This window comes from Microcebus murinus, chromosome 13 (assembly GCF_040939455.1).
Source record: "Microcebus murinus isolate Inina chromosome 13, M.murinus_Inina_mat1.0, whole genome shotgun sequence".
NCBI classification, from domain to species: Eukaryota; Metazoa; Chordata; class Mammalia; order Primates; family Cheirogaleidae; genus Microcebus; species Microcebus murinus.
In genome coordinates this window covers 71613638-71637359 of record NC_134116.1, presented here as the reverse complement: position 1 = coordinate 71637359, position 23722 = coordinate 71613638, and the positions used below count along the sequence as shown (strand labels likewise).

General features: G+C 37.9%; 1 long non-coding RNA gene across 1 annotated transcript in view; it reads left to right on the top strand.

Moving 5' to 3' along the window:
• LOC142874900 (uncharacterized) overlaps window positions 1–23722 on the top strand; it is a 181271-nt gene that overhangs the window by 66748 nt on the left and 90801 nt on the right. Inside the window, exon 3 of the long non-coding RNA XR_012922480.1 lies at window positions 6866–6959. This is a non-coding gene — a long non-coding RNA (uncharacterized LOC142874900). The remainder of the gene's footprint in view (window positions 1–6865; window positions 6960–23722) is intronic.

Below are 23722 nucleotides of genomic sequence, written 5' to 3'. Positions count from 1 at the left end.
CTTTTCTACCTAAAGATAAAAAGCTGAGGTTGTCCTTCATGACTATGGACATGGTCCAAAAGGTGGAGAAGCTCTTCTGAGTGTGAGGACCCAAAGCTACCAATTGGCCAGGACCTTAATTTATATATTTCATGTCATTTGTGGCCCAATCTCCAGGGCTCCGTTGTGGGGCCCCTTCCTTTTCTGTGCTAAGCAGCCATAGCAGTGAGACGAAAGTTGAAGCTATTTAACAGAGTCCCACCACTGTAGTATAAATCAGCCTAGATTTATTTGTTTTGCATAATTTAGGCTGTTTCTAAGACAGTAATCTTTGTTTAACAAGGTAATGAGTTTGGGTGAATACATATTTTGTTATTCCTGGTCTCTCTCTCTCTCTCTCTCTCTCTCTCTCTCTCTCTCTCTCTCTCTCTCTCTCTCATAAACACACAGACACACACACCCCACACACACTTGTGCAAACATACACTTCCAATATTTTTCTTTTATTTATTCCAGAAATTGAACTGGAGACGTCCCTTCCTTTATTCTTTCTCCTTTGTGCATGATACTAATACATTTATTTATTCATAACTAGCTTAGTCACCTTTGTTCCAATCATGTTTTCCCTCCAGATCAGAAAGAACCCTTCTGAGCAACTTCAAAGTTCAAGTTGAGCTGTGAAGTTTGAGCTAGAATGGATCCTTTCTCTTTTCTCAGAATTATATTGAAATGAACCTGTTCTAATATGCATTAAGGCAACTAACTTTGACTTCACTCAGCAGGAATCTCACATAATCAGAGTTGAATTTGGTAAAAACATAGTCAGTCTATGTGAAGAAGAGATGCCTTAGATAAATCAAAACTCTTTGAAGGACTGAAGTAGGAAGACTGAAAAGAATGTACACTGATTAACTCTTTTCCTTCACTGTAACAGGCTCCTGAATCTCCATGGCAAGGCAGACAGGAATTACTGAACTGGCTGCACATTCATCTGCCCTAGGGAGACACTGCAGTATAGGGGATGCACAGACATTTGAATCAGATAGACCTGCATTCAAATCCCAGATCAGTTTCCTATGTGCTTCTGACCTTGGGAAAATCATGTAACTTATGGCCTGAGTCCCAACCCTGAGTTTCATCTTTTATAAACTGGGAGTGGAAACAGCTACAATGACATTGAGGGTTACATGAAATACTGTTTGCTCAGGGCTGATAGTCAATACACAATAACTGTTCATGATTATGATTATTGTGCGATTCTTTCAAAAAGAGAGTCACTAGAAGCTTCTTAGCCTTGTCAAGCTTAAGACTGTGTGTGAAGGCAGAAGTCTGGGCCTAAATGGTATAAATGGACAGTTATGCTTCTGGCCTGCCTTGGGTTGCAGGTGGGGTTCTTGACTCAACTCCTACTCCATGTTAGCCTACTACAACTCTGCTGGCCAAATACCACAGGAAAGCACACTTTATGTTTAGAAGTGCTGATTGCACTTCAAATTATACTTCATTGATAAAATAACAACAATGTCAGCTCATTAGGAAATCAACAATAATCAACACTCTAACTGGAAATTGTTGGTTACTATTATTTCAAATGTTCTAGAAGAGAGTTATAAGTGTATTGTTTAAACTAATAATGAAATTGCCAAGGGCTGCCCTTACATGTTGTCTTATTTAGAAGTGAAAACAACCCTGCCACGAGTCATAACTTTTTTTTTTAATATTCCAGCTTGTTTGTTTGAAGTTTCTAGATAGAGCCAACTTTGTGGCTTGGCCTTAACATAAACATTCAGGTGATTCATAAGGATTTTTATTGGGCTTTCACTTTGTCAAAGTCTAGAAACTAATATACATGTGTTCTAGAAAAACACTATAGTTTCTAGGTTAAATCTATTTTAAATTAGATATGTGATATATATGAGAATTATAAATGACACTATGTGGTATTCTTTGTCATATGTGTATACCATATAAACTGATATCAACCTTTATATGGGATAGAATAAAAAGCAAACAGAAAGGAAATACTGCTGAATTTTAACATCATTTTTTTCAACCTTCCAGAGTCAAGGAATTGCTGGGCAAAAAAATCAGTACTGTCTCACTGCATCTCTCCCTGGTCCTTTTCTGTCAGAAACACTGTCTCATATTATAAATCTTTAATTTGCTTCTAATGTGGCAACAATCTTAGAAGGTTTGTAGAGTATTTTAGATAAGTAATACGATCTCAGTATCATTTGGTTTATAAATATTAAAAAAATAAAATGCATGTCAAAGGCAAATAAAAGCCTTTTATTGAATCCAATATAATGTACATAATATGTTCCAACAGTCATTGTTATTCTTTTACTTTTATGTAATTTTTGTATATTTGCAAAAATCTTCAAGCTTGCTTTTGTGATCTGTTTCTAACACCTGCCCCATGAGGTAAGTTTGATAAGTTGCTTTAAAGGCAAGGTGCCAGAGGAATGGAGAAATGAAATGGGTTTCCCAGAGCCTAGCAAAGCAGCTGCTTATTCAGATTGCAAATTTCAGGTCCCTTGATCCCTCACTCATTAGCCACTGCGTCCCAGCCCCTCTTATTTCTTTGCATCCTCAACTGCTTCTTACCCTCTGCTTATTTTAATGAGACCCCTGAGACCTTTTATTGGCTGGCTTTCACACCCATTTCCTACTTCTCCACCACTCTCCAAGCCTCTAGGAAAGATTTCCTTTAAAGCCTAAGGACAAGTTAATTTGCTGATACTTATTCAAAATTGGCCTGCCGCTGGCTGCCACTGCATACTGATTTTCTCTTCAGAGGTGTGGATTATGTACTTTGCCTATAGAGATTCAACATATCCATTCTCCAAGATGCAATGCTGCATTCTGAACTGCATTTCACTGAGTCCCCAGTGACCCACTTTAACTTGCTAATATAGTCTTATCCAAGGATAAAAGGTGCCAATAATTAAATAAAATAAAGAGGAAGAATTTTTGTAAAAATCTAAGGCTATGGAATTGTATCTTGTTCTTCATATAATAGTTCTGAGTATGCTTTAGCTGGCAGAGCTGCCTGCCAAAACACAAGTGTTCTTGTACCTATTCAGTAGTGAGACTCTGTGAGTCCCACCATCCTAATTTTTCTTTGCCTTCCCTCATCACCTCATTAGCTATAATATGGTAGATACAAGAAAATAATTTTTTTTCCCTAACTTTTCTCCCATTCTTGTCTTACTATTGTAGAGTCACTGAGGTAAAAAGATTCAGATCTTCTTAGGCAATAATTAACTCAGTTGGCATTCATTATGAATCCCTTTGAGATATGAACCTGTATGTTTTTTAAAGATGTTCCAGTCTTTATAAATGAGATCCCAAGTTCCTGCTGTCCCCCCAGTGGGTGTTATATACTGGTGGAAATGATCAGTGCTCTGTCCAGCCCAGGGAACTTTAAATAAATCACAGTTTTATGAGATTAGAGAAAGACCTACCTTGGTAGTCTCTTTCTTACACTATAATCCTTGACTAGCATAAGCAGTGAGGATTTATAAAACTGTGTGTACTTTTAGTGATATTCCAAAATATATCACACTGTCACAAATTCTAGCAACATGAAAGAAAAAATACATCACTCTCATTTTGAGGGAATGCCGGGTGACACCTGTTGATCCTAAACATTTACTGAGTTCTTAAATTAAAACCACAGTTATCTGGAAGGTTCATAAAATCATATAGATATTGAAAAGATATTTCAGCTTACTTTTCTAAAAGCACTTAGAATATCATTTTCATGTTCTTACATTGGTTAATAGTGTACACAAGATATGATTTCATCTTGATGGTAGAGGAAATACTAGCATTCCTAGCCATAATGCTGACTCCTATAGCTTATTGTACTAGGTATATAGATGCAGCTATGAGCTTTGGGCTAAAAAGTGCTGAAGCTAAGAAATAACCTGGAATTTTTCTGTTTGTTTGTTTATTTTAATCAAACCTCTATCACAGTTTATTTGTTGCATTTTGATCAATTGAAGTTTTAGATTTCTAGAATAGCATGACAAGGTGCTATAAGCTGCTAATTTTTACCTTATTTCTTTAAATGTCTGTAAACATGAATGCTTCCAGTATTCAAAATGGCATATTCAAAGATCAAGTTAAAATGTTTTCATGATGTCCAGTGAGCATATAAAAGTAATGTGTCATAAAAATTATGGTTACAATAGTGGAAATAAAGAATGCTGTCATGGCAACACACTTTTACTAAATTTGAAATAAAAAGAAAATCATCCATCATAAAAGCTTAAATAGAGTTTATTAGGTAATGGTCACAATAAAAATTCCTGATCATCATGTTGCAGAAGGAGACCAGTTTTTGTCATTCAATGGAATCATCACTGCATTTTCTAGCTTTATTTAGCAAATGACACTAATTGATACAGGTTGATAGTGATACTGTCCATCTGCAGTTAATATACATAATCAAACACATTGTGGGCAATTTACTTAAAGCCAAAGACCGAATATGAATTATTGAGGCTAGGCTAAGACATCAACTCTTGAGTTCTCACGTAATCATTTTCTGGGCTGGCCATTCCTATTGCTTGCTGTCTTTGGAAAATGTTCTAGAACATTCTAGCCTTAGTGAGCTGGTTCCTCACCAATATTCAGCACTAATTTGACCATATATATTATTTAGAACATTGAAAGTGAGTCTATGATATTTTTCCAGAATTATATTTTGATGTAAATTACAATGTAATTATGAATCATATTCATAAAATCGTTAGTAGGTTAGCATTCTTTCCACTGTATCTCAATCTACTTACATATCTTTATATCAACTTTGATGTATTCAAGAAGAAATTTTGCTTCAAAGTATCCCTCAAGTCTAGAAAATGGGTTGGAATCAAAGTGAGAACAAAAACTTTTTGGTGCTTTTGTGGGAAAAAAATGTTGGCAAAACAATGATCACCAGATTTTATCATTTCTCATCACTGGTATATATTGTATTTTCTAACCTTATTTGCAGGTTTTACTTTGCTAAAAAAAATGTATTTCAGAAAGAAACAAATCAGTCAGCTACCTCCTTTTCTACAAGGACAAAGTCTCACTGTTTTCCTGAAGATTGATAAATATGCCATGATGTCCTATCTACTTTTTTTTGCATTTCTATTTTAAGATACAGTGAGCAAGACATAATTTCTTTTAAGAGAATAGTGATAATTCATGGAACTGAATAATGATCAATGAAATGATAATCCAAGACCTGAATAAACATAGTATTAGTGCTGGAAAGTGTCACTCCCATCACTTCAAAAGGGCAAAAGTGTCACTCGTCTGAACTGTTATTTTTCATTTTGTGTGATGGATTTATCCGGAAATTCTCCAAAAAAATGTATTTAATTTCTGTTAAGATGTATGTGTTGAATTGTAAATAACAATAATGATAAGCAGTGCTTGATAATGTCAGCTATATTGTTCAGCCTGCCACTCATTTAATTTAACCCTTTTTGGGCATTTAGAAAGTCCTTACCTTTTAAATTCCTCTTGTCATCCAAATGCTACCTAATGCTATTTATGAAAGGATTTGATGGTTACCTTTACTCACAGTACACCCTCTTTTTTATGGCACATAAATGGAAGTTCTAAATGAGTACTATAGCCTCATACCAGATTCTTGTAATCAAAATCATAATCATCCCCCATCTGCCTTATTCATAAGATTGACTCCAGGTGTACCTAACACAAAGAAACAACATATACTGGCCTCTAAATATGTACATACACACACATATATATATTTAATAACATATTTTTCATATCTATTACTTAGTCATTATCCAGCTTAGTGGATGTTAAATTGTGGGGGAAAAGTGAAAGAAAATTCATATTTGCTGCTGAACATCTTTCATAGATTGCATCTGCAGCCTCCTTTTCTGTATTGAGCTCTACGTGAATGATTGGCACAACTTTTAAAATGTAATTGCTGCACATAACAGCCAGGTTATGTTTGATTGCATCTTCAGAATAATGTTAAAAAAGTTTTAAAAGCAGATGTTGTTATGTACTTTCCTCTCAGGCTGGTTCTGAGTTTTATTACACAACCATTTTATGTGAAAGCCAATTGCAGAATAGATGAATTCAGCCTGGCTTCCAAGGTCACAGAAGAAGGTGCTGTAAATTTGGGAGCAGCACCCCAGGCCTTGCCTCTTAGCCCAGGGTGGCATTATAAATGAGCAGACATAGCAAAAAGCTCATTTTCACTCCTAACACCACTTTGAGCTTCTTGTCTGAACCCTGTACATTGGGCTCTCAGAAGGACCCAGAGATGAAAACAAGACCACATTTGTTTGTATCTTTCAGTCAAATGGATTCTTCAGACAGCCTAAACACTACTCTTTTGTCTGAGAACAAAACTACATTTGAGGATTCAATGATCATTTTTAATACCTTGAAAAGATTTTTTGTTAAAAGATGGCCACCATATAAACATGAATTGTTTAAATAACGTCATTTCTTCTTACCTTATATCAGAACATTAGACTTCTAATGTACCTTATTCATGCCACAACCTGATTTATATCCCTGAGCTAACAGTTCTGAGTGGCATCAATCCATTGCATCTGAAAGCTTTTGCCAAAGACATGTCAGAACTCCTTTAAGGAACAAATCACCCCATGAATTCTAGACTTACACAACATCAATTTCCTCACAGTTAAAATATGCTTTAATGATCCAATGGTAGAAACTGTTCAGTAAATACGTGGAATATTTATCTTTGTTCTCAGTGAGCATTTCCTAGAACTTCAGAACTGTTTCTAGCCTTATAGTATTTTCAAAGTTTCATATACAAAAGTAATAGATACCTAAAAGATTTTCTATTCTGAAGCTTTTTTTTTTTTTATTGCAGAAGTTATTGGATTTGAACACATGCATCAAAGCCATTTTGTGTCACCTAAATCCTTCTTTCTATAGCTCTAAAATCCTGAAAGGATCCCAGAGAGGTAAATCAATTCACCTCACCACTTCTATGTGAAACCATGACTGAATGATCTAAATTACTGTTACTTTTATTTACACACACACACACACACACACACACACACACACACACACACTCTTCCCTTCTCCTAGTTCTCTCTCACTTGGTTGGATTACCCCACTGACAGAGAGAAAAAGAGAAAAACAATTTTCATTGGCCTCCAGGAAAAGCAGTGTACCTGCAAATGCAGGATGATGTGAGGTGGTAAACCAGCGGACATGGTCTCTGTTGGCTGCCAAAGCTCTGATCTTGTCATTTTCCTAGGATGTCCTCATGCCAGTACCTGACTAGGGACAATCTGCAGAATAGGGCCAGGAAAAGCAGCTGCGCCAGCTCTCTCTTGGAGACACTTCCAAAGGGGGGAATATTTGAGATACATTCAGCTCTTTTTAAAGGCATTTTCTACCATAAATTATAGAACCAAACAAAGAAGGTATGATTGCTTAAGAATTAAGCCCAGTTCTTTCCTCTGCTTTAGAAAATGCTGCCCTAGGTTCAGAGAAACCTTTTAAAGTGCCCACTTTGTGGACCCATTAGTCCATACATAGGGTGTACAGAGAAATAGTACAGCAGAGTGGGGCACAGACCACAGGCCAGACTGCCTTTGGTTCAAATCCCCATTTCTACCATATGCCATCTCATGTAAGTGGAAAGTAAATACCTACCTCATGGAATTGTAAGAAAATGGATATAAAAATGCTTAGCACAGGCCATTGCTCATGGTAAGTGCTCAGTACATGGTAGTAAATATGATTATATGATTATTGTAACCCCCAACACATGCTTTCCTCTATTTTGAAGAGCATGAGCAATAGGCTTTCTCTCTGTTCTCCTGGAAAGGAGAGACTTGGAGGCTCAGCAACTTCTCTCACTGCTTCTCTTATTGAGATTACATTTTGACTAGGGGACACATAAAATTCATCATCCAAACTAGGACACTTCTGAGAGTGTAATGGAGTGCTAACCCAATAGGACACCAGAGCAACAGGCACAAACTGGGACTGTCCCAAGAAAATTTGGAGTTTTGTCATCCTAATGACTGTTTAGGAAACTGAGATCCTAAGCCTTCTTCCTGTTTCAAAGTCTGAAGCACAAGTAGGAGTTAATGTGCCAGTGTTTTCAAAAGTCTATTCTTGTACCTCCAGAAGAATAGGAGATAATTGCACTTGCAATTTTATCCAGAAACTCCATTTTTAAAAAGTGATTTGCAACAGCAAAGCATCATTTCTGCTTTGATAATCCCATGTCAGAAGCACTGGCTTGGGTCATTAGGATCCTGGGCCATGGCCCTGCCTGGCAGCTGATATATCACAGCCTGGGGCCAAGTTATGCCACAGGGGACCTCTGAAATCTGTAAGAGTTTAGAATTTTTTTCAGTATCCTGGAAGAGTAGTATGTAAAAAGTTTAATAGTGTTGTCTTTTCTAAACTCAGATTTTGCATTTTGTATTCTTTTGGAAGTAGAATTCAATTTAGGTTGTGAACAATACATTACTCCTGAAAGCACCATGAAAGAATGAATAGTAAAGGTACTCATGTTTACGAGGAGTGTTTTATGTTCCAGACACCATTACTTCATGTAATCCCCACAGCAAACCTCTGCAGTAGGTACTGTCATCATCTGTAAAGAGGAGGAACTGAGACACAGAGAGAAGTTAAATAACTAGTCAAGATCCTGAGGAGGTTGCTCAGGACAAAGTGGTCCCAGGTCTCCCTGAAAAGACAATAGTGGGGAGTTCAGTCATGGAAATACTTGGGCAAAGACCATGTTGGGCTGGGGAGAAGCAGGTCCAAAGCGTTGAGCATCTGCTATTTGCCAATGGTGTCCTGGAGATGGGGGATTCAAAGTTGTACAAGAGCAACTATGGTCTTTGACCTTGTGAAGTTTACTGTCTGTAGGAGGATAAGGTTCCTGCCTCCAAGGAACTCCTGAATGGTTAAGAAAACATGATGTGTGAGCTAGTCATTGCAAGATAGCAAAATTCTCCAAGTAGGCACCACCCTCACAGCAGAAAGAAGGAAATGATCCAATCTCCCCTAGCAGAGCAACTGGTGGGTCATATGGCTGGTTTCCTAAAGCTGTTGTACAGTCTATCATGAGTTGCTGTTTTCAGATATGCCCTTTTCTTTCTGCTTCTGCCTAATTTTCCCCTAACTGGCCCATAAGGGTGTCAGTGGTTTCTGTTTCTTAGGCACCATTTCTCACTTTGATCTCTGCACACGAGGTCCTGGTGGTCCAGGGCTCTTACAAGCTGCCCGTATCTTTCTCCTTACACAACAATCCCCTCTTGGAAACAAATAAGCTTTCCTCAAACCCTGTAATTAGAATATAAATGCAATATTCGAATACCCTGTAATTAGAATATAAATAACCTGTAATAGCCCATGCAAATGAGGGTGTTAATGTATTATGAATTAGCTAAGGAAATTAGCAGCAATGGTCCATCCCTCTTCACTCCCCAGCCATCCTGGAGTTCCATTCTGTATTCCACGGGAAACATACCACCCTTCCTTCTCTAACTTAGCATAAGAGACCCAGAGCTTCTGCCATTTAATTGTGGATTTGGCAGATAGTTTTATTATTTGTCAAGTAAATCTCATTTGGTCAATTACTTCTGAATGATTGAATTAATGGATTTATGCAGGTTACTTTAGACAATCTTTTGTGTGTGTGTGTGTGTGATGGTTACACAGGAGAGAAGGATAACAGTCTAGAGGGTGAGGCTTGGGAGTTAAGAATTATAAATAAATTTAGACCTTAAAAAATAAACACCTAAGTTTAGAAAATATTGAAGAGAGAGAGGTGTGATTAGCAATGCAGGGAAGGCTGTATGCTACAGCCAATTTGAGAAAGATAATAGAGAAGTTGGAAGAGAGCTAGAGAGGATTTGAGCAAAAGTCTGTGGGCCTGCAGAAGACTTCTGGCCAGGGACAGTGAGTCTGTGACAGGAACATGGATGGCAGCTCTGGCAGGTTACTAAAAAGAACCATGCAATTCCTGTGCTCCAGGCACCCTACAGACACTTATTTCTTGTTCAAGCCTTCCATACATTCTATGAGATGATTCCCAGGAGCCCCATTTATATGTGAGTCAACTGAGCTCAGAGACCTTAAAGAACTACCCTACATCACACAGCAGGTGGTGGCACAGATAGAATGTATAATAACAACATCTGGCTGACCCCAGCATCCCCAGATCTGCCTGTGACTAGATGACAGCAGGGGCTGTGGGATCCCCAGATGCTGCAAAGGAGGTCCAGGGACAAACAAATATAAACTCCCTGCTTGCTTGAGATCAAGGAAGACTAGGTTAGGATGGAAACAAGAGGTCAGCATGAACTCACACATAAGGACAGAGTTATCACAGAGAATAAATATTTCTTAAGCAATTACCTGGTGCTAAGGGCTTGGGAGGAATGGATCACTGCTTTCAAATGGCTGAGGAAGGAGAGCCCTACAGTGTCCTCACTACATATATATGCATGCATACATACATACAAAATGCATTGCTATACCATGACATTCTCTTGAATGCCAGTAAAAGGAGTTGGGTACTTTAAACAGTGCAAACACACACAAAACACATGCAGACACACAACACACACACACACACAAACAGATGGAGAGTGTTTAGGGAGAGCTTAAACATCTTTTTTGTTTGTTTCCTCTTATGAAGGCTTTAGCTGTCTCTAGTGCCTGACAGAATGCCGATTATTTGTCTATGTATCCTACAAACCTCCATAAGAGAAGTCTCCCACCCACTATGCCTTTGAAAGGGATGACCTTCAGGCCTTGTCCTTGGTTCCATCTGACCCTGTCCTGGCCACAGCTGACTGTACTGGGCATGGGCACCCAGCCAGGTCAGCCAATCCATCAGCTGGTGAGAGACTTGCAGTGGGGCCCAGAACAAAGCCAGGGCTGAGCCAATCAGACTTTCTCTCTTGGGAAACGTGAATTGAGAAATATGTACTTGAAATCAGTTTCTTCATGAGGTACAAGAAAGAAAATAGTTTTTGAAAATATTCTTTCTCAAGAACTCTCCTGCTGCACACTGTTTGCTTTGGTTTGGTTCTGCAGCTCGGTAGACTTCTAGTGGAGTAGGGGGTGCCAGTCTGTGCTGAGGCAGGCACCCTCACTTCCTCCCATAGCATCTCTCCGTCAGTGTAAGGGGCTGATGAGCAGCTCACACTATGCACTTTCTTACACAGCCCCACCAACTCTCCTCGTGCAAACACCCTTTGGCATCAGTGAACTCTCCAAACCTTGTCCCCCTCTTCAAACAGCTTCTAGCTGTCTGCTCTGCTGAGAGAGACCAAAAGGGTGGGTTAAGGCTCAAAGTCTAGTATGGCCACCTACTAGTAAGGGTTGCCAGGGCAGGAATCTGGCTGCTCCTCCACATTCTCCTTAAAACCCTGGGATTCTTACTCTCTGTTTGCCTCAGTTTTGAGGATTTAGCTAAAATTCTGAGACAACAGGGAAATTCCCAGTCAGCAATATTTTACATAAGGGTGGGAACTAAACCTGCACAGTTGAGGAGCTCGAAGGGCAAGAATGGATACCCATGTGCAAAACAAGGCTGTGAAGGAGGACTGGAGAGGGTTAGAAGCAAATGCTCTGGAGGCCCACGGTACAGGATTCAGGCCTGGTCTGGCCATTTCCTAGGTGTGTGACTTAGGGCAAGATTAATACATTTCTAGCCTCAATTTCTTCATCTGTAAAATGAGGAAAATAAGAATGCATTTAGATACTTATTAAAAAACATTTAGTACATTTCCCGGTGCATAGTAAGTGTTCAGTATCAATTATTGCAAGTGAGCAAAAACTACATACTAGAGGGAAGAGCCCTGGCCCTGTGGGTATGATCACATGGGGATGTGATAGTTCCCCACATGGGTGTGCCATATAAACCTGCTCAAATGGCTCTGAGAAGCTTGTTGGTAGAGAAGAGACAGAGAAAAACAGAGATGCCATGAGACAGACAGAGAGAGAGGGTATGTGAGAGAGAAAGAGAAGTAGAGAGGTGTTATTGGGTCATGAAAGAGGAAGAGAAGTCATTCCTAGTGCTGACAGCTGACAACTTTCCAGTTCTGGCTCTTCTTCCATTCTAAGCTTATAATTGACAAAGCAAAACAAAACAAAAACCCACTAGCAACTACTTGTGGCAACTTGGATGAGTCTAAGTTCCAAGAAAAGCACAACTAAAGCAATGAGTGGCCTTATGGAATGCCCTACTCCCTTCTAGGGAGTCTCTTTGGGCAGATCTGAGAACAGCCATTCCCTGTCACACATAGAGCTAATAGATGTGACCAGAACTCTGGAGACTACCACATCCAGTTGCCTGAGTTGTTCTTGAGGTCAGACTTAAAAAAAATTCTTTCAAATAAATAGGAGGCAGAAACAGTTATTTCCTGACCAAAAGACATCTGAAGACAAGGCACACTGATGGTGTCTGTAAAACTGCCCAAGTTATTTAGCACCAAAATACTTCAGACAATGAACAATATTCTCTATGCTGTGCACAACAGCATAAATATGAGCTTTCTTAGGAATAATGACACACTCAAATGATCAGATGGCTCCACTATAACAATATGCATGTGATAGATTTGCATTTGTATGATTAGAGAATAAAACTTTCAAGTCAGAAATAGTAAATTAAAACACATGGAAATTTCCTTTCTGGGCAGAATCTTGCTGTGGCTTTATGACAAACACTTTACTAGTAGTTATTTGCGGTGGATTGCTTGCAAAGATGGACACAGCAAGCCTTTGCTATATGACTTTGCTGTTCCCTCTACTAAGGGAGTATCTACATCCCCTGCCCTTGACCCATAGTTGGCATCATACTTACATCGACCAGTAGAATGTGGGGGAAGTGAAGGTGGATGATCTACAAGCCTCCACTTTGAGAAGCCTTGCAGCTTTCATTTTTGCCCTCCTGTGGCCCTGAGACCTCCATGCACAGAGAACTTGCTTAGCTTCTTTGAGGATTTAAGACCACAGGGGGGAACATGACATCTAGCACCAACTGTCATTGAGTGAGGCCATCTTGGACAATCCAGATAGCCAAGTGACTAGATGGCTTTATCTATAGGTGACTCCAGGATTTACCTAGCTGAGCTCAACCCAAATGGCTGACTGACAGAAATGTTAGCAAATAAATGGTATGTTTAAGCCACAAATTTGTTGGGTATTTTGATCTGACTTTATGTCAGAACTAGATCACTGACACAAGGATATACCACTTTCTTCTCTGTAAGCAGGTACTCTTAACTGTGCAGCAGGAAGCAGGGCAGGGTTCATTAACATAACCAACCAGTAGTAGAATTTGGGAACCCAAAGTCTAAAGAGCTTAACTTGTTAGGAACTTGTTGCCAGAAACGAAACAAAACAAAACAAAACCATTTTATTGTTAAGTCATTGGAAGAACAGGGTTTAACCTTCAGTTCTGTCTCCTAAAGCTAGAAGCAAATGGTGTTTCAGTGGAATGGCAGAACTGGCTCTTGGTAGCTATCTGATTTGTGCAAAAGCTTGCCCTGGAATGCCTGTGGGTGTTGCCTTCTTTGTAAGCTGGGGTATCACATAGGATGGATCTTATTTGCATGTATCAGCAGCAACATCACAAAGGGGTTTTCCCTTTTCTTTCTCTTCTGACAATTATTGCAAGTAATTGAGAATTCTGTAATTTTGCAGCTGGAGAATATACATGGAACACGCATCTGAGTAATAAGGGACACCAGCTGTTGTCAGAGAGATAGTAATGATTTTTTAAATAGACAAAAAGCTTAGCAAAGCAAATGTAAAATTGGTGAGTCCAGTTAAGTCCAGTAGCAAGAGTAAAACCTCTTTTGATTATTCTGTACACATGAAGAGAGCATGTCCCTGGTGCATGGTCTGTACTGCCAGCTAGATCCTGTTCTTTTTCATTGAATAACTGGAATAACTGCACTAGAACACAACTCATCCTTGCTCAATTCATTTTTCTTTTTGGCTGAGAAAAATAATCTCCATGGTATTCATATAAAATCTTACAATGCAACATGATGGAAATAAGTAATCCTGTTGTTCTTATCTTTTCTTTTACTTTACTTTTTTTTTTTATTGCATCTTTCTATTAGTGGTCCCCTCATAGAGAAAAAAATATGCCCCCGCATAGTAGATATATGGTGAAGAGTATTGGGTGTTCATGAATTCAGTATAAAGGAATCCAAAGACTCTGGGAAGTTCGGCAAACTCCCACACATCCTAGCTATGGGCTTGTGGGCACTTGCCTGGGCTTTAGAAGACCTCAGCAATGAGAAAAGTCAGACATGGTGTCTCTTGGGCAAGTTACCTAACTTCTTTGAGTTTTGTTTTTTCCTTCTGTAGATTTGGAATGGCAATAGCAACCTTCAAGAGTTGTAGAGTGGATCCAGTGGGACAATGTATTGGTCAAATATCTGGTATCTAGTAATCAATGGTATCTATTTTTCAGTGACACTAGTTATAACTTTAGTTTTTTGATATATTAAAATGACCATAATGTGCAAAAGAGTATAACATCAAAAAGAATAAAATACTTACTAATAAATTTGACAAAAATAGTGCAAGATATGTACACTGAAAACTATAACACATCACTAAATGAAATTAAACAAGACTTAAGTAAATGGGGAGACAGTCCATGTTCATGCATGAAAGACTTAATATTGTTAAGATTGCAATAGTCCTCAAATTGATATAGAAATTCAGTGTAATCTCTATCAAACTGTGACCTGCCTATTTTGCAGAAATTGAGAGCCCTGGATTCTAAAACTCATAGGGAAATGCACATGATCCAGAATAGCCAATCATGGATACTAAGAACAAAATTCTAGGACTCAAACTTCCTGATTTCAAAACTTATTTCAAACCTACATTAACCAAAACTGAGTGGTACTGGCTTAAGGACAGATATATAGACTAATGCAATAGAACTGAGAGTCCAGAAATAAACCCATACATCTATGGTCAATTGATTTTTGATAAGGGTGCTATGACCATTCAATAGGGAAAGAATAGTCCTTTCAACAAATGGTTCTGGACAACTGTATATTCACATGCAGAAGAATGAAGTTGAAAAACTACTTTATGTACAAAAAAAAAGCTAAAAATGGATCAAACATCTAAATGTAATAGTTAAAATTATAAAACTCTTAGAAGAAAACATAGAGGAGTACATCTCTATGGCCTTGAATTAGGAAATTCTCAATATGATACCAAAACCACAAGCCCCAAAACAAAAAATAGATAAACTGGCCTTCATCAAAATTAAAAACTTTTGTGCTTCAGAGAACACTGTCAAGAAATAAAAAAAATAAACAACAACAACAACAAAAATAAACAAAATTGAGGAAAATATTTGCAAAATCACTGTTAAGACTCAGTAATAAAGGGATAAATAACCAATTTAAAAATAAGTATACTTGCAGAAGGTGACTTGAAAAAAAATGGGCAAATGATTTAAATAGACATTTCTCTAAATAAGATATACAAATGGCCAACATGCACATGAAAAATTGCCAAATAGCATTAATCATTGGGGAAATGCAAATTAAAACCACAATGAGGTGTCACTTCATAGCAATAGAATGGCCATAATTTAAAAAGACAGATAATAAGAAGTATTGGTAAGCATGTGGAGAAATTGAAATCTTCATACATTGCTGGTATGAATGTAAAATGGTACAGCCACTTTGGAAAAACTGTTTGGCTTCTTCAAAAAGTTAAACATAAAGTTACCATATGACCCAAGAATTCCATTCCTAAGTATATACACAAGAAAAATGAAAACATGTTCATTCAAAAAAGTGTGCATGCATATTTATAATGGCCAAAAATGGAAATAACCCCAATGTCCACCAGCTGATGAACTGATAAAGAAAATGTGATATCCATCCATAGAATGGAATTATAACTCAACCATAAAAAGGAATGAAGTACAGATACATATCAACTACATGGATGAAACTTGAAAATACTGTGCTATGTGAAGAAGCCAGACACAAAAGGCTACATATTTTATGACTCCATTTATATGGAATGTACAGAGTAGTCAAGCCTATAGAGACAGGAAGTAGGTTAGCTGTTGTCAGGAGTTGGAGAAGGGAAATGAGGAGTATGGCTATGGGATTTCTTTGGGGGATGATGAAAACACTGTGGGATTAGATAGTGGTGATGATTTAACAATGTAGGGAAGAAACTAAAACCATTGGATTTTACACTTTTAAAAAGTGAGTTTTGTAAAAAGTAAATCCTATCTCAAAAATGCTAATAGAGTAAGATAGAGGGTTGAAATATAATTTATTAAAAATTAAAACAGGTAAATTTATGTGAACTATTCTCCATTGGTACAAAAGCTGTTAGGCTAGTTCATGATTTGACCTGGGTTAGTCAGAGGTGCAAGGTTTTGGAAATACTTCTGCCTGATTTTTGTTTACCACTAAGTCTTATGTAGCTGATTGGATGGAAGGAGGCTTTGATAGAAAGGGTAATACTCAGGCCTCAGTCTGTGTTCCTTCTTGCCTTTCCTCTTCACTGTTTGGTCCTGTGGCCATTGATAAGCCACACCTGGTGGAGTGACTCATGTCTCTCTTTTGAAAAGGGTCTACTTGTCCTGCCTCTTGCTCCCTTGAAGAACGCCGAGAACAAGGTATGCAAAATAATTGGATGATATTTTACAATTCCAAATGCAAGTTAGTATTAGGAATCCTTCTTTCTTTGAACGGACTTTAATGGGACAAGCAGACCTAATCCCTAATGTCTTTCTGAATTCAGAATATAATTATTAGTGAGAGGTTAACTTGAATTTAAATGCCATTCTATAGTGGATGGGCATAAACAACAGTAATAGACTTTTTTTTTGCATTGCATGAACTAAAAATCTGGTTATGTATTATGCAACTGAAAATCAGAACTGTGACAATGGACAGTGCCTTCAGAGTAGAAATACACGTATTGGCAAGAATTGGTGGTATATTTTTCCATGACCAATTCTAATACATTAATCAAGAAGGCCCATATATTACAGTCAAAATTTAATGATGTGCAAGTCCATAATAAATGGTGATTTCGCGAATCATTGCTATGCTTCCAAACTAAGATATTCTTAGTCTCTCCCCTCCCAGCCCACTCCATCCCTGATCTCTGCAGAGAGTAGTGATCACTCCCTCATTTAGGTTCTTCTTCTATATATTTTTATTGATCACCTTAGATGCTTTATTTCACCTATTCATATTTTTATTTCTTAGTACTAGATCAAAGCCCTTTGGGGAGCAGAGGCTATACCTTTTTAATCTGTGATTCCCCAGCATTTTATATAGTAAATGGAACATAGGAGACATGACTGATTTCACAAATGCAAATTGCTGGTAAATTTCCCACATGAGCACAAGATATCAACATCCAGAAGGGGGTTCTGGAATGGGCTCCCAGAACTGCTACTGTGGTGCTGCAGGCCTGAAAGCCTAAGGGAAATGTTGCTGCTGACCACACTGATATACTTGCAAGAATCTGCTTGAAAATGGGAAATATATTAGAATCAGAGATTCTTAGTATTGAAGGATTTAAGCAAGTTAATGATGCCAGCACTCTGGTCCATGCCAGCCACTCTCCTGCCTATGCATTTGCTCTTCTCTCCACCATACTACTTAAGTCGGCAACATCCTCCCCTACTCCTTATCCCACTTTCTGGATGTAGTGCAGTGGTGCAATCCTAGCTCACTGCAACCTCAAACTCCTGGGCTCAAGCAATCCTCCTGCTTTAGCCTCTCAAGTGGCTGGGACTACAGGTATATGCCACCACACTTGGCTAATTTTTTCTATTTTTCTGTAGAATGGGGTCTTGCTAAGTTTCTCAGGTTGCTCTTCACCTCCTGGGCTCAAGTGATCTTCCCGCCTCTGCCTCCCAATGTGGTAAGATTATAGGGCCACCATGCCCAGGCTTTTTCCAACTTTTAATATATTTAGGTAAACTCTTGGCTCATATTTGTTTTGTTTGGCTACAGAAATTTTAAAAATTAAAAAATCTGGAAATTTTCTCTAAAAATTTGCGTTATGAGCTTCTCCTAAACAATCAGGTGTGTTTACACTATGTCTGTACTCCCAATCCTCCTCAGTCAAGTACCCCTGAGCAGCAGCTGTAGTAGGGACATGACTTAATTGAGAAAGAATCCTAAAGTAGGGATTATTCCTGGGTTTTCTCAGTAGCCTGGAGAATCTCACTGTAGATGTGTAGCACAGGAAGTCCTCACCATAATTTAGATTGTGGTGGAAACTCATATTCCTAGGAGGCTTCCAATAAGAAGAGAACACCCAGACCTTTAAAGCCTGGCTCATTCAAACCACAGCTCCTCAGAACTTCCCAGAGAGGAACAGGTGTGTCTAGACAAACCTTTTACTGAATGGGCTGGCCCAGACACTGTTCTAGAGCACCCTGAGTCCTGAACCTTGAACCCTGTATATTAGGACATGTCCATCCATTAGTGTGAGAGAATCATGAAGCTGCCTCAGCTCTAACATGTTCTTAAAATATGATTCCATTACTCTCCCCATCACCACACACACAGCTGTTTTTTCATTCAACAAATACTTACTGAGCACCCAATAAGTGTCAAGTCCTGTGCTGGTTACTGTGTATTGGTTTTGAAGAAGTCAGTATATGATCCTTGTTAAGGTATCAGGGAATATGAAAACACAGGAAAGTATCAAAACATATAGCAGAGGACTTACCTTAGTCTTGTCTGTGAAACTGGAGATTGAAAGTTCAATTTGTAGAAAATATGGAAATATACAAAACTTTTTCCTGAACTTGGGAAAAAGTTTGAGATAATTTCTGGGGAAGCATAATTAGTTCTTTAACTTGTTCTTACAACATAGGTATATAAACTTCCTTTAGAGTCATTAACATCCTTTGAAATTTTTAGATGAAGCTGTCTAAGGGCTACCTTGCCTCCTCATGTAATAAGTAAGTAGCTAAACTCACTCCATTTACATAAACCTAATCAATGAGAAGGCTTTGTTAAACCTACCTAAATTATTGATATTTTCATTAATAATACCATTTATACTAGTAAATCTGCTATTGCCTCTGATTTTTATGAGTGTTTTTCTATTTCACAGTGTATAGAGTAGTGCACATTTTTTATTGTGGTAAAATATACATTATTACATAAAATATACCATTTTACCCATTTTTAAGTGCATAGTTCAGTGACATTAAATACATTTGCATTGTTATGCAACCATCACCAACATCTATCTCCAGAACTTTTTCATCATCCCAAACTGAAACTCTGTATTCATCAAACAACTCCCTATTCTTCCCTGCCCCAGCCCCTGGTAATGATCATTCTACTTTCTGTCTCTGTAAATTTGATGACTCTAAGTACCCCACTTAACTGGAATCATGCAGTATTTGTTCTTTTGTGACTGGCTATTTCATTTAGCATAGTATCCTCAAGTTTCATCAATGTTACAGCAAGTCTCAGAATTTCCTTCCTCTTTAAGGCTGAATAGTGTCCCTTTGGAGGTACATACCATATTTTGTTTATCCATTTATCCATGGGAGGACACTTGGGTTACTTCCACTTTTTGGTTATTGAGAATAATGCTGTCATGAACATGGATGGACAGATATTATGTTTATATGGTGCTTTTAACTTTGCAAAGTGTTTTTTTTTTGTCTATAATATCCTCTGAGATATTACATATATGAGATTATATATATGAGGTTTTATATATATATATATAAAAATATATAATATATATATATATGAGGTTTTACATATAACCTCATATTATATATTATATATGAGGTTATATATGAGATATATATAACCCTCTGAGAGAGTATAAATAGGATTTTCATTTTCTGGTAGATAAGAAATTCAAATTATAAAAAAGTCAAATTACTTGTCAGTTTAGGGGCAGTTTCTGACTCAGTCTGGAGTATATTTTTCTCAACATACCTTTTACTTTTCATCCCAATAATTCTTCACCAGCTGAAGATATCAGAGATTATGATATTATAAAATATATATTTGATATTCATTTCCATTTCCTAGCATACAACAGCTAAAATCCTTAAAATATCCCAAAGTGGTATCTTTTGTGTAGTAAACAGTTGACTGGTGGCTGGCAGCCTCTAGGTAGCTTCAGGAGGGGCTGGTCCCTGGAAAGACCCAGGCAGGACTAGAGGGTTGAGACTTTCAGCTCTACCCCCCAACCTCTGGGGAGGGTTGAGGGGCTGAAGGTTGAGTTGATCACCAATGGCCAATTATTTAATAAATCATGCCTATATAATGAAGCCGCTATAAAAACCCATAGGGGACAGGGTTACAAGAGCTTCTGGATAGATGAACAGAGGAGGAGGTTACTAGAGGGTGGTGAACCTGGGGAGGATATGGAAGCTCTGGACCCCTTGCCTTGGACATTGTCCTATGCATCTCTTCAACTGTAATATCCTTTATAATAAACCAGTAAACATGTTTCTCTGAGTTCTGTGAGCCACTTTAGCAAATTAATTGATCCTAAAGAGGGGGGCATAGGAACCCCAATTTCTAGACAGACAGTCAGAAGCACAGGCCACAACCTGGGGTTTGCAATTGGCATAGACAGTGGGAGCATTTGCGGGACTGAATCCTCAATCTGTGGAATTTTACATTATCTTCAGGTAGACAGTGTCAGAATTGAATTGAATTGGAGGGTACTCTGCAGAATTGAGATGAATTGGAGGGCACCTACTGTAGGACTGATGGTTTGCTTCATGTGTGGGCAAAATCCACCAAACATTTGGCCACAGAAATCTTCTATGTTAATTGTTGTTTGTGAGAACAGAGGAAAAACAGTTTGTTTTTTCCTCACACAGGGAGACAAAAGCAAAAATATTTTCATTGCCATGCAATCGGAGGGCAAATTGCAAACTAAAATAAAATCCTAAGCCTCCTATTGACTGACCGGACCTCCTCTTGCCCAAAGGCACCCAGAAAATCCTTAAAACTGAGTTCCCATCCAGGAAGGGAGGTCAGATACACTTCCTTATATCTTCTCCCTTTTGGAGTTTAGATACAACAGTTGACCAGCATTAATGTTAAAACTGAGACCGTAAGACTGACAAAACAGACTCTTTGTGACAATAAGGTACTAAATTATTAGCAGGCTATGTATAGCAAAGGTTAATTCATACCTGCAGGTCACAATTTGCTTAACAGACCACTTGAGTCAGTATATTGTGGCTTGCCCTATAATTAACACACTTCTTTATCTTAACTTAAAACAATCTAAACCTTTAAGACATAGCTTTATTTATTTATCTAATTATAAATCAAAGAATCTTTGAATAATAATCTGTAAGCTCCCACTTCATTTATAATCTGTAAGCTCCCACTTCAAGATGTCCCACCTTTTGGTGCCAAACAAATGTATACTTTCCATGTATTGATTTATGATTTTACCTGCAGTTGCTGTCTCCCTAAAATAAACTGCCTTGGGACCACTTGCTCAAGACTTCTTGTGTATGGCTCCTTGGGCTCTTGGTCACACATATTTGGCTCAGAATAAATTTCTTTACACCATTTTACAGAGTTTGGGTTTTTTTTTTTTCCCATTAGGAAGATCAAAAGTCTTCTTTTACTTGTACTTGATAAATGAAATCAATAGGCCCATAACTTGGGGGGGGTAAGTGTGTTTTAAAATTTATCTTTCAGGCATCAGTTGCAGCTTCTTTTTTCCTAAGAAAATGACATTCTAGGCTAGCTAAGCCAGACTGAGTCTCTCCTTCAACCCCTCAACTATACCATTTGTGATTAAATTCAAACTTTGTATATGCTACAAGCTCGGAAACCATGTCTACAACCATAATAAAATATTTACATCTTGATTACGCATGGGCTTAAATCATACCTGTTATGGTATCACATGCCATTCTTAGATAACAGTCTTCACTAAATTCCAGAGATGCCAATGCTGTGTCTGAACAGAGAGTTTGAAAAGTTGAGAGGTCTTCAGGGGAACATTGAGGGAGGAGAGTGAAGGCCAGGTGGGCAGGTGTGGCTGGGCCAGCTACACTTTCTCTGTGCTCACAAGACCCTTTCCAGTGAGGCTCCAGCCCACTCAGAGTTGTGATTTTTATTTTAGCTGATTTGTGCTTGTACAGTTTTTCTTAACTGTATTCCTGTTTCATTGTGTCAATAACAATAAGCAAGATTTTGTGTTTTTTTAAAATACTGTTATTATCTGTGTTAATTCTCAAAGTTTCTCATTGTTTAAAAAGAGATTTCTAACTCTAAATGTTAAAATTGCTCCCATTGTTAAAACCTCTCTCATAATAATTCCTTGTCAGTGGAAAAGATCTGAAACCATATAGTTTGTCTGCCTTATTTGCCTTTGGCCTTCACTTGCTGGTTCTGACCAGGTGCAGACCCTTTGGGATGTACAGTTGTTTTCTAGGATAGTAACACTTGTAGGTGGTTTTCTCTGCACTGTCAGGGAAGTGAGACACGAAATAATGATTTGATTTGTACTGTTAGTTTCTTTTTTTTTTTAATTTTTATTTCAGCATATTATGGGGGTACAAATGTTTAGGTTACATATATTGTCTTTGCCCAGCCAGAGTCAGAGCCTCAAGCATGTCCATCCTTCATACAGTGTGCACTGCACCCCTTAGGTATGAATATACCCATCCCCTCCTGCCCACTCCCACTGGACTGACACCCTATCAATGTTACTATTGTTAGTTTCTTGATGGTGTTACTTCCTTGGTAGGGTTGCCAAATACTGCATGGAAAAATATAAGACATCCAAATAAAGGGGAATTTCAGATAAACAACAAATAACACTTTATGTCTTATGGGATATTTGGGACATACTTATACTAAAAAGTTATTTGTTGTTTATTTGAAATCACATTTAATTGGGTGTATTATATTTTATCCGGCAACCCTATTCCTTGGATTTCTTCTAGGAACACTACTGAAAGAGTAGGATTTCATAGTTAGTGTCATTAACAAATGCCATTTACGATCATTATAGGGTCTGAACCTTGTGATGTGGAATGAACTAAATTGGAGGCCAAACTGTGATCTTGGGGATACAAGACAAGAGATGGTGAGGGTTTTCCATTCAACTTGTTGTTCTCCTTTGGAAGTAGATGTTGATAAAATTTACCTTTCCTGATGATTAATCTGAAATGCAGGGTTTGTGAGGCCTGTCAAGGGAAGAGAGAGTAAGGTAAGGCAGGCTCTGACACATACTAAGTTTTGTCAGTCTTAAAAATTATAGGGACTCTACTGGGGAGTGTACATATGTATAAATGTATATATTTATCTGTATACATTATAGATATAGATATATATGTATTTAGGGGAGGACATAGGGGAAGGAGAGGATGAGAGAACAGGGATGTGATCTCCCAACAAGAAAACAAATCTGATTATGTCATAACATACATACAGGCTCACAAAGATCTCATCATTAATTTATTTCTCATCCAACCCCAAAACTATCTACCATAGTTTCCCAATCAACTTAGAGTCATTATATTTTTGTTCGTTTGATTATATGTACACATTTCATGTCATGTATAAAAATGAAGTAAAAATTTGCTTTGTTTTGAAAATGTTGTAATTAAAAGACCACTAGAAATGGAAGCATTACCTTTTCTTAAACAGCCTTGACCAGAGAAGCTTGGAGGCCCAAGTGAAGTGTGTAG